The 16084-nt window shown below is 44.7% G+C and overlaps 1 pseudogene; it reads left to right on the forward strand.

Annotated features, from left to right (window-relative positions):
• The first annotated feature begins 1626 nt into the window (after positions 1-1626).
• On the forward strand, positions 1627-2647 carry LOC149326041 (uncharacterized; annotated as a pseudogene).
• Positions 2648-16084: the final 13437 nt, after the last annotated feature.

Genomic DNA, 16084 nt, shown 5'->3' on the forward strand with positions numbered 1-16084 from the left:
GAACGCTCGAGTGCGCGCCCTGCACTGACATTACAGCCGCTGAGCGCTGGGCGCTCCGTATCGGACAACGCTGCAACGCTGGCGACAGCTGGTGCCCGAAGCGTGAACCGGACTGTACCGCCGGCAGCATGCTCCACACGAACGCTCGAGCGCGTGTCTTCAACTGAGACTAGCGCCTCTGGGCCTCGGCCACATGATCTGAGACTATGTTAGGGTGGAAGCAGGGCACCAGCTGTCGCCAGCGTTGCAGCGTTGTCCGAAACGGAGCGCCCAGCGCACAGCGGCTGTAATGTCAGTGCAGGGCGCGCACTCGAGCGTTCGTGTTAAGCGTGCTGTCGGCTGTACATTTAGCGATGCCAGCATAGATACCAGAGCAAAGTTGTGCGGAGGTAAGCTTGTTTTGTATGTGTCAGTAGATAGCGCAAACTCCCACTGCAGCGTGGCAAAGCGACGGTGCCAATGGCAGACGAATGTGGATGTGGCGCGCCCTTCAGGTTTGTAAGAATTTTTATTTTTTTTATGAAGAGATAGCTGAGTAAACGCAAGTTCTGGCACACGACGAATGTCGTGTGTATTGTCCTGACCTCAGGGTCTCTTTAACCTCGCAAAGCATCTCAGGCTATGAGAGACGCCGTAATGGAGGGCTCCGGACATTTCGATCACCTGGGGTTCTTTAACGTGCACTGACGTCGGAGAGTACACGGGTCTCGAGGATTTCGGTCTGTTGTCTTGAAGATTACTACTAGTGTAGAGCGCGATATGTGCAGACGCAAAACACAACACATCCTACTGCTGAAGCTAGAGCAACGAACGGGTACTGGAAAACGACTTCTCTGTCTGCCGCAAACAAGATTGCGTCTATCAATCAGTGAATCAATGGTAGAGGTAACTGCAGCTTCTTGCAGTGCCTATTAAGTACACAGTTGTGTAGTTCGACCGTGCCATACTGCGACAATTGGCACTTTGCACGCCGTCTTAAATAGCGCCTATAGTCACATACAGCTCACGAACGCAGCGGCAGATACCCTTCAGAGGCGGTCCTCCCGTTAATGGGGTCGAGTGATTGTCAAGACGTTGCAGTTAATAAAATGTTATAGAGCTACCTGCCAGCCATCGGAGTGTCACACTAGGAGATTGATCGCTATGTCATGAGAAATGGTCAGTGCTCTTGGCCGGACGGACTCCTTTCAGGAGCATTTGCAACTGCGTTCTTCAGCTGGACCTGACTATAGTTCCCCGACAGCTGCCATGACTAATAATGTACTCAGTCCATTAGAATCTTTTAGAGATGTCACTTGATTTAATTAAGTGCTAAAGTGTAGTTATGTGTGGTGTACTGGGCTTTTTTATGCTTGAGCATTCCTAGCCCTCGAGCTATACAGGGTCTTATATTCGATATACTGCAAATATTATTTATTCGAGCATGAGACGGCGACCTAATTTCTGGTGACCCATGACATAAGGCGCAGTGCAAACCAAGACAACGAAGTCCTCGCTGCCTCCTGGATCGCCCCATCACAGTCGACATCATCATCTTCAACTATAAAACCGCTGCATCCGTCAACGACACTTCCTGGGCTTGGTGGCTGTGCCATGGCAAAGACCACTAATCCGCTCTTCCTGACAATGCAGGTTGGTGAACAATACAGCCTGTTCGCAAAGAAAACTAGTAACTACTTCTTAGTGCAGCTACCAAGCCCACAGTGTCCGAGTGCTATCGCTGCCGATTTTGCCCGTTCTCTTCTATTGTTGTTATCCGGTGATATTGAAACTAACTCCGGTCCTGATTCTATCGCCATTCTTGCCGAGCTGCAAAAAATTTCAGCCAGTCAATCTCAACTCATCGCCGATGTGGGTGAACTAAAAAACAAACTACTAACGACAAACCAAACCATCTCCAATCTGAACGAAAGAATGACTGATCTCGATATTGGTGAAAACAGCGCGAAAGAAGAAGCCCGAAGGCGAAACGAGGAAGTGACAGGAAAGAGCGCTCTTTCCTGTCACTTCCTCGTTTCGCCTTCGGGCTTCTTCTTTCGCACTGTTTTCACCAATATCAGAATGGACCAACTAGCCCAGCAAAAAGTTCGACTGATCTCGAGAACCACTACCAAACCCTAAAAACCCTACAAACAGACCTTGGTACTGTCTGAACTGACGCCGGCCAGACAGCCAGCTTAGTCTCTGCACTAGAAACACGCCTAGACGACGCCGAAAATCGATCGCGGCGGAATAATCTAATATTTTATGGCCTTGAAGACACTAATCTGACCGAAACATATGCAGAGGCTGAAGAAATAATCATTCGTCATTGCCAGGATCGCCTTAACATATCAATCGACCCTAAAGAAATAGAACGCGCACATCGCCTTGGACGCCACTCTGACGACCGCTGCCGCCCAATAATAACCAAATTCACGTCCTACAAAACTAAAGACAATATTCTCTCAAATGCCCGGAAACTAAAGAACACATCTACAGCATCGGCGAAGACTTCTCTCGTTCTGTCCAAACCGCGCGTAGCCACCTTGTAGCATTCACCAAATCAAAAAAAGCTAAATTTTCACTTCGCTACAAGACATTGCGCATTGGTACTAAGCGTTACATGTACGATATCTCATCGCAGATGGTTAAAGAGATACCATAGCGGTCACCTCCCCCCAAAATGTAATCAATACCCGTCCCCGCACTTCACCAAGTAATCATCTTTCGTTCTCTGTAACCTACACTAATATTCGCAGTCTTATGCCGAAACGAGAACGCGTGTCTAGCTTCGTCACATCATCTAACAGCAGTATGCTGTTATTAACTGAACCTGGCTTACCAATGATATCCCTGATGCTGAAGTTATTGCCGATTTGCCGAACCTTTCTGTTTATCGGAAGGACCGCACAGATTCTCGAGGGGGTGGCGTACTGATCGCTGCTGGACCGGAATTATCTTGTTCACCCATCCGTCTCCCATCTAACTTAGAGATATTGTGGCTTTTGTGCCGTACTTCACCGCATTCAGTCATAATCGGCGTGTGTTATAGGCCTCCGCATGCTAGCCCAAACTTTTCTCGTGAACTCAACAATATGCTAAACCAGCTCATGATAACTTATCCGAACGCGCATATTCTTCTGTTTGGTGATTTTAATTATCCACGAATAAATTGGCTCAACCGTTCTCATTCACAGCCAATCAGTGCAGAATCAAGGGATTTTCTAGATGTTTGTTTGAACTTTAATCTTTACCAACTAGTAACCAGCCCAACACGCATCGCAGGCGATTCGAGCAACATTTTAGACTTAATACTAAGGTCTCATCCTGACAGTTTGTCATCCATTACATACTTAGAGCCCATTAGCGACCATAAAGTCATTCAAGCAGATTTTTCCTTCCGCACCGAGCGCCATGAAACACAAAAGAAAACAATCACCCTCGATGACAAGGGTAACTACAATGCCATTAATCATGAACTGAGCATTTTTTCCCACTCTTCGAAGCCGGTTATAACCAGAGATCTGTTAACGAGAATTGGCTAATATTTAAAGATAAACTCCATGAACTAACACAAAAATTTATCCGTAGAATAACTTTTCGTGAAAATCGCTCTAAACCTTGGTTTTCTAAGACACTAAAAAGACTGGAGAATAAAAAGAAGCGGCTTTTTCACGCTGCCAAATTTAAAAGCAATTCCGAGCGTGGGAGAAATACTTTTCAGCCGAAAAAGAATACTTGACTTCCGTCACCAACGCTAAACACTCATTTTTTAACAGCGACCTACCGCGCATGCTATGCGATAACCCCAAAAAATTTTGGCGCGTCATCAATCCCGCACCATCACACTCAATCACTCTCACTCATGCATCCGGTATTCAAGCCTCCGACACAGAAGGCGCTAACATCTTCAATACGGCGTTCTCGTCAGTTTTCACCCAGGAGCGCAACCCGCCTCCAAGAATAGCTCCTGCTAATGCCACCTCACCGATGGACGCAATAACTTTTTCTTCAACTGGCATCTCGTCTTTAATTGAGAAAATGAAACTTTCCTTGTCAGCCGGCATCGACGAGATAAACACTAAACTACTAACAAACACGAAATGTATCAGTGCAGTGTATCTTGAATTATTGTTTTCGCAATCACTCTCTACAGGTCTCATTCCGGAAATCTGGAAAGTTGGGAAGGTCGTTCCACTCTACAATGCAGGTGACAAAAATTCCGCTCTAAACTACCGTCCTATTTCTTTAACTAGCGTCCCCTGCAAGATCATGGAACATGTCATATACTCTCACGTAATAGACTTCTTAGACGCTAACAATTTCCTCCATCCATCCCAGCACGGTTTCCGCAAGGGGTATTCATGCGAAACACAACTAGCCATGTTCCTCAACGACTTACATGCTGACCTGAACGCTAACCTTCAAGTTTACGCCATCTTTCTGGATTACGCTAAAGCATTTGATAAAGTTCCACATCAACGTTTAATACAAAAGCTTTCTATTCTAAACCTTCATCCTAACGTGCTAAACTGGATCAAGGCCTTCTTAACAAATCGCTTTTAGTCAGTCATTGTAAATAACCAGTCTTCCAACCCTCTCCCTGTAACATCCGGCGTCACACAAGGCTCTGTTCTTGCACCCCTATTGTTTTTAATATATATTAACGATCTCCCACAGTATGTATCCTGCCAAATTCGAATGTTCGCTGACGACTGCGTAATTTACCGCCAAGTAACAAATATAACTGATCAAGAAGCGCTCCAGCAGGACCTTAACCAAATTGCACAGTGGTGCGCAGATTGGCTCATGACCCTCAACCCTAGCAAATGCGAGCTGCTTTCCATCACCCGCCGCAAAAAGAGTCATGCCTTCCAACACAAAATCGCTAACGAGTCCGTAGAATCTGTATCATCTTTCAAATACTTAGGCGTCACATTATCTAATGACCTAACATGGAATGCACATGTTGCTAACGTGATATCATCTGCTAACAAATCTCTGGGATTTCTTAAACCTCACCTTCGCCTCACCTCACATCACGTGAAATTGCTCGCCTACAAGTCACTCATTAGACCTAAACTTGAATATGCATCCGCCATATGGGACCCGCATCATATTAACCTCGTAAACGATCTAGAAGCCGTTCAAAACCGCGCTTCAAGGTTCATTCATTCTTCTTATTCCTACGATGTCAGTGTTTCAGCCTTAAAAACCAAATCAGCACTATCGCCTCTTTCCGTTCGTCGTCGCATAGCCACGCTATCACTGTACCACAAGTTCTTTTACTCATCCCTTAACCGTGCCCCTTACATCACGCCAGCATCATACATTTCTCACCGCACTAGCCACACGCTTCAAGTTTTTCGCCCACGTGCCCGAACTGTTACTTTTTCAGCCTCCTTCTTCCCACGTGCAGCTAGAGATTGGAACGGCCTTCCCCAGCATATCGTCGACATCACCTGTCCTTCATCATTTGCTAGCAATCTAAACAACATTTTTTGTTCATGGTCACAAATAGCATTGTCTTGTACCTTTTCTGCTAATCCCTCCCCTTATGCAATACCCCGCGAGGGGTCTTTAAGGTAATAAAATGAAATGAAATGAAAAAACAGGAACACGTACCATAGCCGCTAACGGTGTTTTGAAGGATGAGGCTTAGATTGCAAAAGGACATCGACGCCACTGCAGTTGCACCTACTGGAATCCTCTTTACAGGCAAGGCGAGATACACGTTGCACGCAGGAGAGCAGTTCATGCGGAGACCTCCAAGTCTCCCTTGCAAACCTGGGACACAGGGCCAAAACGCGCACGACGTTCTGTGGAAGTGTGAGACCTCCAGAGACGTATACTTTGTTGTCTTTTCCGGCACTCTTAAGCGTCCAGAGAAAGCACAGCTCTTTCATCTGGAAATTCTAGAGGATTTCAGTTGTTTGGATGGCCAGTAGAAGATACTCTCGAATTGGACGCTTTGCAGCATTAGTTTACAGGGCACGGCTAAGAGATTTCTCAGGAGGCGTGCGTAACGATGCCATTGAGAATTAACAATTTTGCAAACCTTTTGGTAGTGGCCTGTGTAAGGGTTGTAACTGATGAAAAGTTGTCGGACGCACTGAGGAAGGATACTGAAACGGATACAGAAGGCAATACGTGCTCTATTATGCTACCAGAGGTGGCATAAAAACTTTGATGTCACCTCTGATGGCATCGACGTTCTTTTCCACTGCAAGCCTCGTCCTTCAAAAGTCCACGTTAGCACCTGTGGTGTGCGTATGCGTTCTTTCTTTCTTGTCGTATTGGTTTGCACTAGCCCTCGTGCAATGGATCACTGATACAGACTAGCCCACATTTCTACCCTTGTGTCATTTATATTTCTAGTTAACTGGGCGTCTTTTTCTCATGTTTCCTAAGACCTATGCCTGACCGCGTCCCTCACTGCTGTCACCACACATCACGTTCTATTGCCTTCTGTATCCGCTTCAGCTAGTGTCCTACCTCAGGGCGTTCGACAACTTTTCATCAGTTACAACCCCTACACATGCCACTAGCGAAAAGTATGCAAATTGTAAAGTCTGAATGCCATCGTTACGCACGCCTCCTGAAAAATCTTTTAGCCGTGCCCTGTAACCGAATGCTGCAAAGCGTCAACTTCCAAGAGAATCTTCTACAACCATCCAAACAACTGCAATCCTCTGGCATTTTCAGCTCAAGAAACTTTGCTCCCTCTGGAGTTTAAGAGAGCCAGAAAAGACAACAAAGTACACGTCTCTGAAGGTGTCACGCTTCCACAGAATGTTGCGCGCGTTTTGGCCCTGTGTCCAAGGTTTTCAAGGGAGACTTGGAGGTCTCCGCATGAACTGCTCTCCTGCGTGCAACGTGTATCTCGCCTTGCCGGTAAAGAGTACTCCAGTTGGTGCAACTGCAATGGCGTTGACATCCTTTCCCACTCTAAGCATCATCCTTTGAAACTCTTTGTTAACAGCTCTGTTATGTGTATCCACTCACTGTCCATCGTCTTGGTTTATGCTACCTCTCATGCCACGGATCCCCGATACTGACTTGCCCCAAGTACGACTTTTGCCTGCTTGTTTTTTTTCTTTCAAACGTTGGGTTAGACATTAGTATATATGGATCACCCTGTCATGTTCCCCAACAATCACTAAATAATTTGTCATTAAATTTCTTATGGTGCTGTTACGGTTTCAGTTTCACCAAATCAACGATGGCTGTGACGAATCTTAGAGGTCACATGAGGCATAAAAAAAGTAGAGTATAATGGTGGATGTAGTTTTAATTCACTACAATGCCACCCTGGTTCAAGTGCTGGAACGAGACCAATCGGCATATCAGTGATTACATCGCAGAATTTTTAATGCCACATGTGACCTGAACCCTTCCTACGCTTCACAGCCATTGTTTGGTTGCTGAAGCCAAACAGCATCAAGAAAACATTCAATTAGAGTTTATCTAGTGGTTCTAGAATAATATATGGGGTGACTGATATTCTAATGTGAAACGCATCACTACGGAGAACAAAATATGCATTTAAAATCAAGTTTCTGTAATCATTTAATGACTAGTTGCCAATGAAGTGAGCACTGAAAGTCTTCACACATTTCTTTGGCAGCTGTTCAATGCCTTTGGCACATGGAGGGGAGAAAAATTTAGACATCAGCACTTGTACATTTAGCTGAGCATAAAGGAGCTAAAATATTGGCGAATACTCGGACCATGCATGATGTGATGGATGGCTAATTGATGTAAGACACCGGTGCAGGACAGAGCCAGTGGCGAAAAGCCGAATACACACGGTGTGCTGCCTTTCATCGTACTCCATGTGCACCAACATGGCGGCCATTGAGGCTCAAGTGGTTTATCACTGATGTTCGGATAATCATGCTCAGAAGCTGAAAACGTACTGCGAGGCTGTCAGTTCCGGTAATTATGTGCATACTTAATGACGGAGGAGTTCATGCGATACTTTCAGAAGATTGGGCTTAAAGGGAAAAAAGTCAGTAATCAAAGCAGAGAAAGTTTGTAGACCCCAGATGCCCACTATATGCGATTCACAGTGCACACAGTGCTTTGCTGTATGACAGATGACAGTTCAACTATCAAGGCATCTTTGTGGGGGACCAAAGTGGTCCACTACAGTCTTTCATCACGCTCCCAGCAGCAGTAGCACTCACGAAAATAAAAACTGATGAATTAGACGCTTTCTGTCAGGTCTACAATTTTGCACTGGAATTTGCCCAAAATGCAATGGGCGAAAAATTTGTTTCAGTTTATATAACTATTCATTGAACAAAGTACAGGTTGAAGTTGGCTCCTTATATAATGCTCCGGTATATTTTAAACCTTGGCTAGCTAGCTCGGACACCTGACCCTACACATTGCCTTTTGCCGTACAACGGCCAGCATGGAAACCTGCATTGCCATGAATTTCCAAGGTGGCACTTCTGAAAAGATTAACATGCACCCTTTCATGTCATCTTTTCTTTTCGAATAAAAAAGCGATGTAAGTAGTAAACGAAAATAATTGAATTGTGTTATTGTAGTTACCATCTCCTTGCTGGGCCAATGCTGCGGCTTCATGCTCATCGCCGTGTTCGACGAGGATCTTGCGCAGCGAGGTAAACCCACCCTTCATGGCATCAACAATGCTTCTTTTGAATAGAATATCAAACTCCATCAGGCGCTAAAAACGAAAAGAGCACATTTAAAACCACGCAGAAAATATCAAAATGCTGAACGTACCGATGCTCCAGTTTTCAGGATAGGAAAGAGGAGCAAAGCATCTGATATGCTCATAGTCCCGAGCTCCTGATGGCGCCTCTAAACCGTAGCCAACAAGCGTGGCCGCAGTTCACTGCTGTCTGCAGCCAGGTTTTGTCTAAGCCACTCATTGTGGCTTTCGAGCGATTTCATTGTTTCACCGTAAACAAAAAGGTAGCTGCATTTCTGCAATGAAAAGAACGAGTTAACCAATAATGTGGAGCGAATATAAGCCCTTTAAAGGCAACCTGGAATTGCTTTCTTCAGTTCTTGTTACAAAACCGCGTCCATCTTTTTTTCACCTTACTACACGCTAATAACTTTTTCTTAAACTAAAGGCAAATGCATCGAACAAAAGTTCCTTACTACCTTCCATTGCAATAATTACTTACAGGAACATTTTTCAGAATAATTAGATGGCAGGAAGGGCTCTGGAAATTTCGACCACCTGGAGTTCTTTAACGTGCACTGCGCGATGCCAGTGCACGTTAAAGAACCCCAGGTGGTGGAAATTTACGGAGCCCTTCACTACGGCGTCCCTCCTGAGTTGCTTTGGGACGTTAGACCCCAATAAACCAACCAACCAACCATTTGCTGAGTTGTATCAATTTTTAAAAGCCGAAGCAAAGGGAGTGGCTTTCAGGCACATACCTATACTATGGTGGGGCAAAAAAAGGCACACTGTACAGCAAGATTCTCGATTAGTTTGACCTGCATAGGGTTCTAGCATGCACAGAAACCGCAGTGTAAGGACTTTTCTGCATTTTATCGCCATCAAAGTCCGCCCAGCAATAGATCCAGCGGAACACCTTAGCCGCTAGACCACTGTTATACGATTCCCATTTTTTAGATGGCCACTCTTCTGTACCATCAGTACTTTATTATTACCGCGCAGTCTTTAACATGAACATCATAAAATATTTGCTGTTTAGAAATTAGTTGCCTCACCGTTAAAGCAAACCTTTCTACTGTAGCTCCAGATGCTCCACCGGATACATTGATAGGCATGAATAAACATGATGAATCGAAGTGACTATATACTGAACTGCGGCATGCCTAAAAGATGCACATATGTCATTTTAGACTCTGTAGTAGAGGGCTGGTAATTTCGGAACCCGGAGTTGCTTCATCCTGGAGCAACTCATGGGCTATGTGCGACTCTGTAGTGAACGGCTGTGGGCTTATTTAGACCATCTGGTGTTGGACTGGCATTGCAAAGCATGTGGAAATTTTCGCGTTTCGCCTCTACCACAATGCAACCCCAGTAGCCACGATATGTGCATTGATATTGCATGGGCCGAACTGCTTCGTGAAGGTATGTGAAATAATAATGATAATAATAATAACGTAGCACAGTGAGAATAAATAAATTCAGTGTCTGAACGTTACATCACTTTCCTTTTTCATGAGGCAACCACACAAATTGTGCCACACTGCCACAGTGCATACTTCTAAACTACAATACCACATTAGCTTAAGAAAAAACAAAATGCTAAATTTTAACCAATTCGCTCATAGAAACAGTTGACGACAGCGCAGGAAAGCATGAAAGACAACTCAACACGAACAATTTCATGACGTGAATCCCAGGCAGCACAACATTGGCCGAAGGTCGGTCAACTGTTGGCAAAAATTGGCACGAACATCGTTCCTACACTGGCATTTGGGCCGAGCGCTACCACTTTACACATTGGACCTACTTTCATGCCAGTTTTGGACCAATGTTCGGACGATCCAGCGGCCAACGCAGTACCGATGTTCGTTCTGCAGCATGGGCCAGCAAAGGTCTCATACTGGTATCCAACTTTCAAACATTGGTAGCCAACTTTCAAACATTGGTAGCCAGCTCTAAAACATCGGTAGCCAACCTTCAAACATTGGTGGCCAGCTTTCGAATAATGGTTTCCAGCTTTTGAATAATGGCATCCAGCTTTCGAATAATGGTTTCCAGCTTTCGAATAATGTCACATGCAATTAACCCACTCGCCAATAACCGGCACTGTGGATGGATGTACATACCATTCTACCTAGCAAATATTCATAATAGAGGGTGCGAAAGAATTCCAGAAAAAAGAACCGTTTATTGCTTTGAGTTACAAGAATCACGCTTTTAGCCCGCACAGGATGGTTTGCGCTACTACCAGCCACCCTGGGGAGTAAAGAAAGGGGGCCCAAGAGCATGGTGGCAGAGGCTGTGGGAAAACAATTTATTTTCAAGTTTGGTGCGTGCCGTCAGGTTGGGCAAAGCATCTGGGCAAGCTGCTGCGGCACGGCTAAGACATCCATAAAATGCTCAACGGAGCTGTCCTCCAGTGAACTGATCAGTCATATCCGAAGTAATCGTTGCACTCCACTTGCAAGAGGGCTCCTGGACTGCATTCAAACAAATTCCTCGTCCAGCTCTTGCACGATGGCCTCATGAAGCGCCAAGCCTGCAACGATCGAGATGCATGATGTCATGGTAAGTTGAATTATGGCCATCACAGAACAAAAACAAAAATGATTAAATAACACCGAATTTCGTGAAACACAGTCATCGTGAAGACACTACCCAGGCAGCACAACAACATTGGCCGAAGGTCGGTCAACTGCTGGCAAAAATTGGCACGAACATCGGTCCTACACTGGCATTTCGGCCGAGCGCTACCACTTTACACATTGGACCTACTTTCATGCCAGTTTTGGGCCAATGTTCGGATGATCAAGCGGCCAACGCAGTACCAATGTTCGTTCTGCAGCATGGGCCAGCAAGGGTCTCATACTGGTATCCAACTTTCAAACATTGGTAGACAGCTTTCAAACATTGGTAGCCAACTTTCAAACATTGGTAGCCAGCTTTCGAATAATGGTTTCCAGCTTTCGAATAATGGCATCCAGCTTTCGAATAATGGTTCCCAGCTTTCGAATAATGGCATCCAGCTTTCGAACGCTGGCACATACAATTAACCCACTAGCCAATGACCGGCACTGTGGATGGATGTACATACCATTCTACCTAGCAAATATTCATAATAGAGGGTGCGAAAGAATTCCAGAAAAAAAGACCCGTTTATTGCTTTGAGTTACAAGAATCACGCTTTTATCCCGCACAGGATGGTTTGCGCTACCACCAGCCACCCTGGGGAGTAAAGAAAGGGGGCCCAAGAGCATGGTGGTAGAGGCTGTGGGAAAACAATTTATTTTCAAGTTTGGTGCGTGCCGATCAGGTTGGGCAAAGCATCTGGGCAAGCTGCTGCAGCACGGCTAAGGCATCCATAAAATGGTGAACGGAGCTGTCCTCCAGTGAACTGATCAATCATATCCGAAGTAATCGTTGCACTCCACTTGCAAGAGGGCTGCTGGACTGCATTCAAACAAATTCCTCGTCCAGCTCTTGCACGATGGCCTCACGGTGCGCCAAGCCTGCAACGATCGAGATGCATGATGTCATGGTAAGTTGAATTATGGCCATCACAGAACAAAAACAAAAATGATTAAATAACACCGAATTTTGTGAAACACAGTCATCGTGAAGACACTAGCAACATATTTTACAGGATAATTTTAAATTTATTCTTAAGAACCAGCACCACATTAGTTGCACAAAGTGGAATTTAATTTACTAAACTTCCCTTATACCAAATGGTTTAATTTAGTCCAATGCGTCGTGTCGCACTCCCAGTAAATATATTCAATGCGAGATAAGCAAATTCATGTGATATTGAAAACAGATTAATGTATTATTTTGTTTTAATATCATAACTCGTATCTCTAAATTGCGAGCTAATTTTTTATTCAAGTAAATATGCACAGGTTGTAGCGTCTCTTCCACATGGACGTCAAAACAACATTTTTGATTAGTTTTTTTTAATAGGGTTAAAAATACGGCTTGCGATTTTTTGCGAAATACGCTGAACGCAAGGAACTCAGGGCACCTTTGTTTTACCTTAGTCGCTTCGCATGCATGCTATAATTGGATTAGAAACTGCGACTTGCAAACCACACAAAAATACTAGTCTGATAGTCCAGAGCAATGCCCTTTTTCATTGCGAGAGAACTTGGGCAAAAGCTTTAACCAGAAATTGCGGATTTTCTATTGAGTCTGCAAGTGTAGAAGGCAAAAAGAAACAGTACGGAAGTATTACACATATTCTTACCAACTGGTCTGCAGTGGAAAATTAATTAAGCGGTTCTGATTTCGGTCGTGCATAAGCGGTAAAGGACATATTCCCGAATTCATCCCATATCAGGTCATATGAGTTCAAACCCGCTGTTAGCCAAAGTAGTGAATCTTCAGTGAGTTCATCTCACCAAAGACGAAAAATTAAATTCTCACCATTCGGCCACAATTCCACTGCGCACGACGTCAAGCAAGCCATTTCGCAATGAGAGTGGGTACACAGAAGTCGTCCTCGTGCTTATTGGCTCGCTCTGTTTTCCTGCCGAAAAAATAAAGGCGCATGTAGTCAAAGCAACGTTTACTACAAAAACCACTTTAACTTCCAGACGTATATCAAAATAAAACAGTTTTAGTACTTACAAATAAGATCTTGCAGGCGGTACGAACAGCGTCGGAGCTCTTCGCGTGCTTTTCGCGTGCACAGACTATGAACGGTGCTAGCTCGAGTGTGCATGCATTTTCGTCGTGTTGGTTGTGCACGTGGTTGGGCTCCGCCGTGGAGTCAAGAATGTTTTATTGTGATGCGTCGTGCGGTTCCAAGACGAGCAGTGGAGACGATGGTGGGGGGAGGGGGGGGGGGGTTGGCTGGAGGGGAGAGAGTCGTTTTCTTTTACACAGGTTTTGTGGTTCCGAGAAAAGTTCTCGAGCTGAAAGGTGGAGACAGGGAGATCGTGGAAGGGTGCACGAACAGCGAAGCGCGTAGCTGCGCGCGAGGGAAAATAGCTTTGAGGAAGTGACAACCAAAAAGAAAAAAAAGCGCTTCGCGGGGTGGGGGGGGGGGAGGGGTTAGCCCGCTACCTAAAAAAAGGGCGCGGCCGGGAGAACAGGTAGGGAGATATGGGAAGACTTGAAAGAGAGAGGGAAAGGGGCCAAAACACGTGAAAAGGGTTTGGAATTTTTGGAGAATGAGTCACATGGCCACAGGCAGTACGGAAAGCAATACCTACAAGGAACAAGTGGATGGGAAACACGGAAGCGTCAAAGTATTGCTACAAAGCTGCAGCAAAAGCCCGAAAATTTTGAAGTGAAAAACTTGGAGCTTCAAGATGAATTTCGCCAAAAGGAGTTCAGACACTCGCGTATTTTGTGGGGCCGTATGATGTGGCTTCTGTTAGTTCAAGATAGCTTAAAATGTTACCACATAATAACAAAAATATAAAGCAAAAAAAATATCCAAGCAGAATGTGTGCTCTTTCATAGTTTCATGTACCATACATACGCCAAACAAGCTAGGTTAACATGCGTCAAACGCCAGTTGTCAGTCCATTTATTTAGTGGTCGTCGAGGAATCCTCAAATTGTTTGTTGGTGTGGAAATTTCGCGCAAAAAAAGCAAAAACAAACAAAGGCATTTTGAATTGTGGTTCGCAACTACTTTCGATGGTTTTCATCAATAAAGGTCATGTTCGAAAGAAAAAAAAACTTGCGAGTAAATATGCAAGGACGTGAGCAAGAGCTATATTGCCCCCAATGCAAATTACGCAACAGAAGTATAAAATGGTCAAAAACAACAATTTCCAACACTACGATATGCAGAAAAGGAAGGAAATAGCAAATCAAAAAACACGGGAAAGGTGCGATCACAGGGCACTACCCAGGCAGCACAAACCGTTGGCCCAATATTGGGAGTCTGTTGGCTATGTGTGGCCCTATACAGGGCCAATGTTGCCTTCATTGTCCCCATATTGGCACTGCCACAATGTGCCATTTCCAACATTGGCCCTACTTGTCCGATGTTTTCCCCATATTGGCAATGCCGCTTAGTTACACCTCCAACGATGGCCCTACTTGTCCGATGTTTTCCCCATATTGGCAATGCCACTTAGTTACACCTCCAACGATGGCCCTAAATGTCCGCTGTCGACCCCATATTGGCAGTGCCGCCTCATTACACCCGCAACGATGGCCCTACTTGTCCGCTGTTTTCCCTGTATTGGCAGTGCCACTCCACGACACACCAAAGGATGTCCCTGTGATTATCTGTGGTTATTTACTCAATCCCTTTTTTTTCAATATTCGGACTTGTTTATTTATTTATTTTTTATGACCAACAACAGCGCTAGCGTCGAACTCTGACGCGAAATTACAATAAAAAGCGCGATGTAATTGATCGCGCGAAAGTGAGCAGAGGTCAGATTCATTCACGAAGGTATACGAATTTTGAAAAGCGGCGTCTTTGGTAATTGTGGTATGCAAAGAAAAAAAGAAAGAGAGAAAGAGGTGCCACAATCAAGAAAATGAAATTTCGATTGGAGGAATGGTATAATAACGCACTAATTAACGTACTGTCTCGCATATCTCTCGCATACCTCGCATACCACAGCCCCCGATTATAGGTTGCCGGTTCAAATTCGTGTCTCAAGATATAGGCTCAACTTAACTAATAAGTTTATGCTGCACGAAACGCTCAATAGTATGACACAATCCGGAACACAATGCCTCACCCACAGGACGCTCACCCTAGAAAAAAACAAATGAATCGCTTTTTCCTCTGCTACAATTTAACTAGGTCACAAATTATTGCGTGGCGCATTTGGAGAGAAGAAACGATCTGAGTAAAACGGGATTTTGGTTTTATCGCAAATAAACAGTTGACGTGAACAACTTGCTGCACATTTACTGCGTGAAGAAGCAGCAGACGGGAAAGAAAATGTAGATGTATGTTAGATTAAAAAAAATAAGCGAACAAACGGCTCTGCTTCCTGAAGCCGCGAAGCTAAGGTGGCTAGGTTTTTTTAATGTCGCAAATTGTTTTGTTATTCTGCTGTGCTTTTTGGCAATTCTATAACGACGGCTCTAGCATACGTTTTTGCTTTAAATTTTCACGTCTATCAAATTAAAGATCGGACCTTTTTCCCGGTCGCATTTCCACTAGTTTTTTTTTTGTCTTTTCCTTGCGCGTATCCTTAATACCAATGAGCCATAACAGGTGTTTGCTGAGTAGCGCGCCGCGTCATTTCGAGCTAGCGCAGACACGCACGGGTGGGCCGCATGACTATGGCTTAGACCGACCTTCCTACACTGGTGTTTATAAAATGTAGGGTATTCGTCGCTCTAGAAGCGAATCATTGGATTATATTGATGAATGGTGTTGCTTGGACGTATGTCATCCTACTTTGTCCGCCACAAGTATCATATATGAAACACTCAAAGAACACGCATTGTTCCC

This window comes from Amblyomma mixtum, chromosome 10 (assembly GCF_055824585.1).
Source record: "Amblyomma mixtum isolate Tamu chromosome 10, ASM5582458v1, whole genome shotgun sequence".
Classification (NCBI taxonomy): domain Eukaryota; kingdom Metazoa; phylum Arthropoda; class Arachnida; order Ixodida; family Ixodidae; genus Amblyomma; species Amblyomma mixtum.